This window comes from Dendronephthya gigantea, unplaced genomic scaffold (genome assembly GCF_004324835.1).
Source record: "Dendronephthya gigantea isolate DGI-Jeju-01 unplaced genomic scaffold, DenGig_1.0 000871F, whole genome shotgun sequence".
NCBI classification, from domain to species: Eukaryota; Metazoa; Cnidaria; class Anthozoa; order Malacalcyonacea; family Nephtheidae; genus Dendronephthya; species Dendronephthya gigantea.
In genome coordinates, this window is record NW_021163881.1 from 1 (window position 1) to 6,470 (window position 6,470).

Below are 6,470 nucleotides of genomic sequence, written 5' to 3' on the forward strand. Positions count from 1 at the left end.
TAGTAGTGCGCTGTAGATGTTTCGTAGCCCAAAAACACCGCATTTTTACCTTGCAACAGAACGATTCAACTTTGCGTAATCGTTCAGTAAGCTTTCGTTAATTTGCAATTGGTGGTTTTTTAAAGACTTGTCCAATATTAGATACTTATGATCAATTGGATCTAACACTTTACCATTCTCAATATGCACCTGTAATAATTGAAATTGAATAATTAAATAAACTAATAAAGAGAACGTTCCCAGGGGCTAAACAAAATGCTTTCAGTTGGAGAAGGGATATAAACTAAACGCAAACTTTAGAAATCAACAGATCTCAATATTCTAGTTTTGGTTGTTTCGTTTTAGAATAGTTATGTTTTTCTTTCAAATGCACAACTAGGTAAATATCTATACAAGCGTAATACAACATACATCATTGGAAATAATCCAGTAGTTATTCCCTTGGTATCCCATGAAACGCGTTTCATGGAAAACCCTTTTGTTCTCCTGTTGGGAGAAGTCTTCTTTCAGGTAGCAGGCGTACGAATGGACGACAGCTGACGTCACGTGCGGCCCCAATAAGAACGTTCCTTCTCCATAAGCAGCTCTTAATGAGTCAATGAAACGTTGCTTGGAGTCGAAACAATTGACGTTCAATACGATAAGTCTGAAAAAATCACCAGATGGCACATGCAATTGTATCGTTCGCGTAGTCTTTGAAAGCTATCTACTTCTAAACTATTCATAAGAACATGTTTATACTTAAAAATCCGGCACATTATAATTAATCCTCGGAAATAAGAAGAAATTGGCAGAAATTGGTCAAAACGTGAGCACTGGAAAACTAATTTTTATAGAGAACTGAGCGAAATTTTCTTTCGAGAAAAAGGCGATCAAAACTTTTGCGGGTATTTTAGTGATGCCAGATTTTTCCACCTCCTACTTCTGTAAGCCTGTTCCTTACGCCTTTGCTAATTGCTGTTTGTGTTTTTTTATTAATCTTAAGGTGTGAAAATAATTTCATTTAATATCAAAGCAAAAAAAGTATATTATCAAATATTACTTTTGTATCCCGATACATATTTTATGTGTATCTATATAGGTGCCATGATAATGTGCCCTAATTATCACACATGCCGCTGCATCGGAAACGCATTGTGAAATTAGTATGGACAATGACGCGGTTGTTTAGAGCCTATATTCATTGTGTAAACTGGCTATATACGATGATGTGCATATTTAAAATACATTTCGTTTAGCGTCTAGTTTATTCCAATTGAGTAACTGTTAATCGTATACATCTAATATCGTATGTATGGAAATGCACAAGTCTGCGCAAGGACACAACAGGACCATTTTCATACTAAAACAAGAAACCACCCGGTACTTTAATGAGTTGCGAAGAACTCGTATAAAAATCCCATTTACAATAAGCTTATGTTGGCCTAGGTTTACACTTTTGCCTTATTGTAGCGGCAGTTTGCGAACAAATTTACTGTTCTTATTCATTCGAATCGTTTGTGACGTTTAAACAACGCATCATTTCAGCTGCGACTTATTTTCGCTCGTATATATTGCCCTAATGTGTATATACAACTTCAGTAGTTCCATTTGTTTTTATACACGAAAAACTATATTGTGCACGCGAGCGTATTTACCATGCATAAAAAACTCCAGTGTGCGGAGAAACAATAAATGTATATCGTTTAACACTACACAAACCTGATTGTAGTTTCCTCATCTTCGGAGGCTGAACCACAACAGCAAACCCAATGCCCAGCAGAATTTTCTTCTTCTTTCAGCTTTAGCTTCCCAAATATTTTGAGCGAGAAATCCCCAAACATGGAAAATTTTTTCCCATAGTAAGTTTTGTTGCCAGCCACACAAAACATTGTTAAAACACTTTCAATCTACATACAAAACGAAGATCATATTAATATAGGGATACCAATTACCATATTCTCAATGTTATTGAAAAATAAAAATCTCGTTGCTCGCTTTACTAACCTCAGTGTCAGAAAGATTTATATACGTGCCGAAAGGTCTACAAACTTTCCCACTTGCCAAATAGTGAACTTGCTAAGAGTCGAAGGAGAAAGAGAACGCAAGCATATGATAACTGTTATATATACCCAGTGCTTCCACTTTGGAAAATCAGAAAATCCTTTTCTTCTCCTTATTTTCACTGAAAATTCCTTTAAAAAATTGTGAAATTTCCTTCACATTTCCTTCAAGCAATTAAAAGAAATTATGTCGAATATGCTCTAAAAAAGCCTTTTCCCAAAATACGATTATCGTAATGTTCAATTTTATCATTGCTCTAAAGTCTGAAAAACTCTGAGTACAATTATACTTTGTAGAGAAAACTGACAGAGCTAAAACTATAAACAGAATTGCATAATTCAAAATATGCCCGTAGCTTCAAATGTCATAGTTTTGGCCTCAATTTACCTTAAATGAATCAACAATCAAAACTTGCATTTAAAAATTTATATAAATTACGTGCTTATAAAAGCGTGAAGGAAAAAGGTAGCTACTTAGAATGTTTTAGTCTTTTAGATGTAATTGTTATAATTTATTTTACACAATTACTATGATTTATACAAAATAGGTATTAAACGAAGCATTTCAAGTAAATTAATGGCATTTATTCCATTTATTAATTATTTTTCGGTTAATAAGTGTTATGCGCAAGGTCTATTTAGTGAGATTTAGACTTATTTTACCACTTTTTTTTCAAAACGATGTAAATATTACTAATTTTGGTAAAATTTTGATATTTCATTCAAATTCGCTTCGTTTTTCTAGAATTTCCCTCAAATTTCCTTTAAAATTTATTTCCTTCAAATTTCCTTCATCTTACAAAAAAATCCTTTTAAAAGGAAATTTCCTTCAAAGTGGAAGCGCTGTATATACCATACGAAGATCACATGACGGCATAAGGTTAATCACACTTAATTAATGACACTTAATTAATGACAAACCATCTATATGGAGTGTAATATGAGACGGAAGGTGCATGGTAGCATATGATGGCAGGAAGTGCAGAAGTATATAATGAGGATATTACTGTGAAACCTTGTAATGTGTGTAAGTAAAACTTGTGAAACGTGCAAACTTCATGATTGCTTTCAAAGCAAAACTGTTGGTTTTTTATGTTACATACATATACACACATCAATCGTTTTATTTCGTTTCACTGTTTTGAGTACGTTTTGTATTTCAAAGCAATGTTTGTGAATTGTGACATCCTCTAATAATGTTACTAGGTGACGCTGTCCAAGTTGTCAGGGAAAAAATGTCAAGTTTTTCAACGGCTATAAATAGACCACTTCAAAAAGCGGCTTTTAATCGCTATATAGATGTGTGACTATTATTAGAAGTATTAACAGTCACAAAAATGACAGTTGCCCTTGACAACTTGGTCAGCTTTCCCTGGCAACATTTCAGATGACGTCACAAACATTGATCTCACTGCTGCAAAACTTAAGGGCCTAATTCCACGGGCACTTTTTCTCCGCGAAATATTTCGCCTGTTTCTTTTGAATTTCGACCACATTTTAAATTTCGCCTGTTTCTTTTGAATTTCGACCACTTCATTGCTCACAATTCAAGCAGGCGAAATAGTTATAGTAGTTAGTTAGTTAGTTAGTTAGTTAGTTAGTTATAATTAGTTATGGTTAGTGAGTTGGTCATTGTTAATCAAATTCGCATTCTGTGCCCAATTTTTTCCCATACCTGGCCTTTATAATGTCACAAAGTTTACAAAGCTTACAATGTAAAAGTTTACGAGGTTTACAGAGTGCGATTTAACGTTAACAGTTTTGTTTTCACTGAATAATCACATACACAACATGTTTTTCAGGATATTGTCTTGTATATTTAAGGTTCTGCCAGTTCCTTGAGATCAAATCAATAAAGATATCAGATATCGCGATGGGCGAATCACTGAAAAAAAAAGTGTGCGAATTTTGCGGATTTCGAAAATCGATAGGGATTTTTACAAATTTTTGTGATAATTTTTTTTAAAGTATTCTTGTGACTTTATATGGATTTTTAGATCTTTTTACGGATTTTCAGGAATTTGTAGTGATTTTTAATGGACTTTTAAGGGACTTTTTAGCCTTTAGCTTATGGAATTTTTTTATTGGGGGCGTACGACATTTTTGAGCGATACACCCCTCGATAAATCTCAATATCATCCGCATAGCCCAGCAACTCACTTTTCCTGATCGCATAAGCTAAATCGTTCATAAAAACAGTAAACAGCATAGGCCCCAAAATACTGCATTGTAGTACCCCAGCTGTCACACCCATCCAATTTGAGTATGCCTCCCTAACTTCACCCGTTGACTACGACTTGACAGATAACTTCGCAAAAGGTTTACTGCTTTATAGCCCAAGCCATAGATTTTAAGTTTTTCCAAAATAAGTTCGTGTCGAAGACAACCAAACGCTTTACTCAGATCCATAGCAACAGCCCCAATCTTATTATAACTGTGATAACATAGATAAACTTCGTCTAATTGACGAAAACCGACCAAAATCCTGAATCAAGCATATGCCGCAGCCATCTTGCTTTTGGAGGTTAGGGGCCACGCTGCTCTTGTTCAATTCTCACATTGAAAAATAAAAAAAAGAGCAAAAGAAAGTGTGCTACGACAGCTACGCTTGCTACGCTTGCTACGACTGCTATGTTTGCTACGACTGCTACGCTTGCTACGCTTTCTACGCTCTCTACGCTTGCTACGCTTTGCTTTGCTTTGCTACGCTTGCTACGCTTGCTACGACTGCTACGACTGCTACGCTTGCTACGACTGTTACACTTGATAGGCTTGCTACGACTGCTACGCTTTCTACGCTTGCTACGACTGCTACGCTTGCTACGCTTGCTACGCTTGCTACGCTTGCTACGCTTGCTACGCTTGCTACGCTTGCTACGCTTGCTACGCTTGCTACGCTTGCTACGCTTGCTACGCTTGCTACGCTTGCTACGCTTGCTACGCTGCTACGCTTGCTACGCTTGCTACGCTTGCTACGCTTGCTACGCTTGCTACGCTTGCTACGCTTGCTACGCTTGCTACGCTTGCTACGACTGCTACGCTTGCTACAACTGCTACGCTTGCTACGACTGTTACGCTTGATAGGCTTGCTACGACTGCTACGCTTTCTACGCTTGCTACGCTTGCTACGCTTGCTACGCTTGCTACGCTTGCTACGCTTGCTACGCTTGCTACGCTTGCTACGCTTGCTACGCTTGCTACGCTTGCTACGCTTGCTACGCTTGCTACGCTTGCTACGCTTGCTACGCTTGCTACGCTTGCTACGCTTGCTACGCTTGCTACGCTTGCTACGCTTGCTACGCTTGCTACGCTTGCTACGCTTGCTACGCTTGCTACGCTTGCTACGCTTGCTACGCTTGCTACGCTTGCCACGCTTGCTACGACGGCTACGCTTGCTACGCTTGCTACGCTTGCTACGCTTGCTACGCTTGCTACGCTTGCTACGCTTGCTACGCTTGCTACGCTTGCTACGCTTGCTACGCTTGCTACGCTTGCTACGCTTGCTACGCTTGCTACGCTTGCTACGCTTGCTACGACAGCTACGCTTGCTACGCTTGCTACGACTGCTACGAGTGCTACGCTTGCTACGCTTGCTACGCTTGCTACGCTTGCTACGCTTGCTACGCTTGCTACGCTTGCTACGCTTGCTACGCTTGCTACGCTTGCTACGCTTGCTACGCTTGCTACGCTTGCTACGCTTGCTACGCTTGCTACGCTTGCTACGCTTGCTACGCTTGCTACGCTTGCTACGCTTGCTACGCTTGCTACGCTTGCTACGCTTGCTACGCTTGCTACGCTTGCTACGCTTGCTACGCTTGCTACGCTTGCTACGCTTGCTACGCTTGCTACGACGGCTATGCTTGCTAGGCTTGCTATGCTTGCTACGACTGCTACGCTTGCTACGCCTGCTACGTCTGCTACGCTTGCTACGCTTGCTACGCTTGCCACGCTTGCTACGACGGCTATGCTTGCTAGGCTTGCTAGGCTTGCTACGACCGCTACGCTTGCTACGCTGGCTACGCTTGCTACGCTTGCTACGCTTGCTACGCTTGCTACGCTTGCTACGCTTGCTACGCTTGCTACGCTTGCTACGCTTGCTACGCTTGCTACGCTTGCTACGCTTGCTACGCTTGCTACGACTGCTACGCTTGCTACGCTTGCTACGCTTGCTACGCTTGCTACGCTTGCTACGCTTGCTACGCTTGCTACGCTTGCTACGCTTGCTACGCTTGCTACGCTTGCTACGCTTGCTACGACGGCTATGCTTGCTAGGCTTGCTATGCTTGCTACGACTGCTACGCTTGCTACGCCTGCTACGTCTGCTACGCTTGCTACGCTTGCTACGCTTGCCACGCTTGCTACGACGGCTATGCTTGCTAGGCTTGCTAGGCTTGCTACGACCGCTACGCTTGCTACGCTGGCTACGCT

The 6,470-nt window shown here is 40.3% G+C and overlaps 1 long non-coding RNA gene across 1 annotated transcript; it reads right to left on the minus strand.

The window, feature by feature from the left end:
* Window positions 1-53: 53 nt before the first annotated feature.
* Window positions 54-3,121, minus strand: LOC114544614. Its single transcript, XR_003690477.1, has 4 exons — window positions 1,987-3,121; window positions 1,702-1,889; window positions 412-646; window positions 54-189 (listed from the first exon to the last, which is right to left on the minus strand). It is a non-coding gene; the product is annotated as an uncharacterized LOC114544614 (long non-coding RNA).
* Window positions 3,122-6,470: the final 3,349 nt, after the last annotated feature.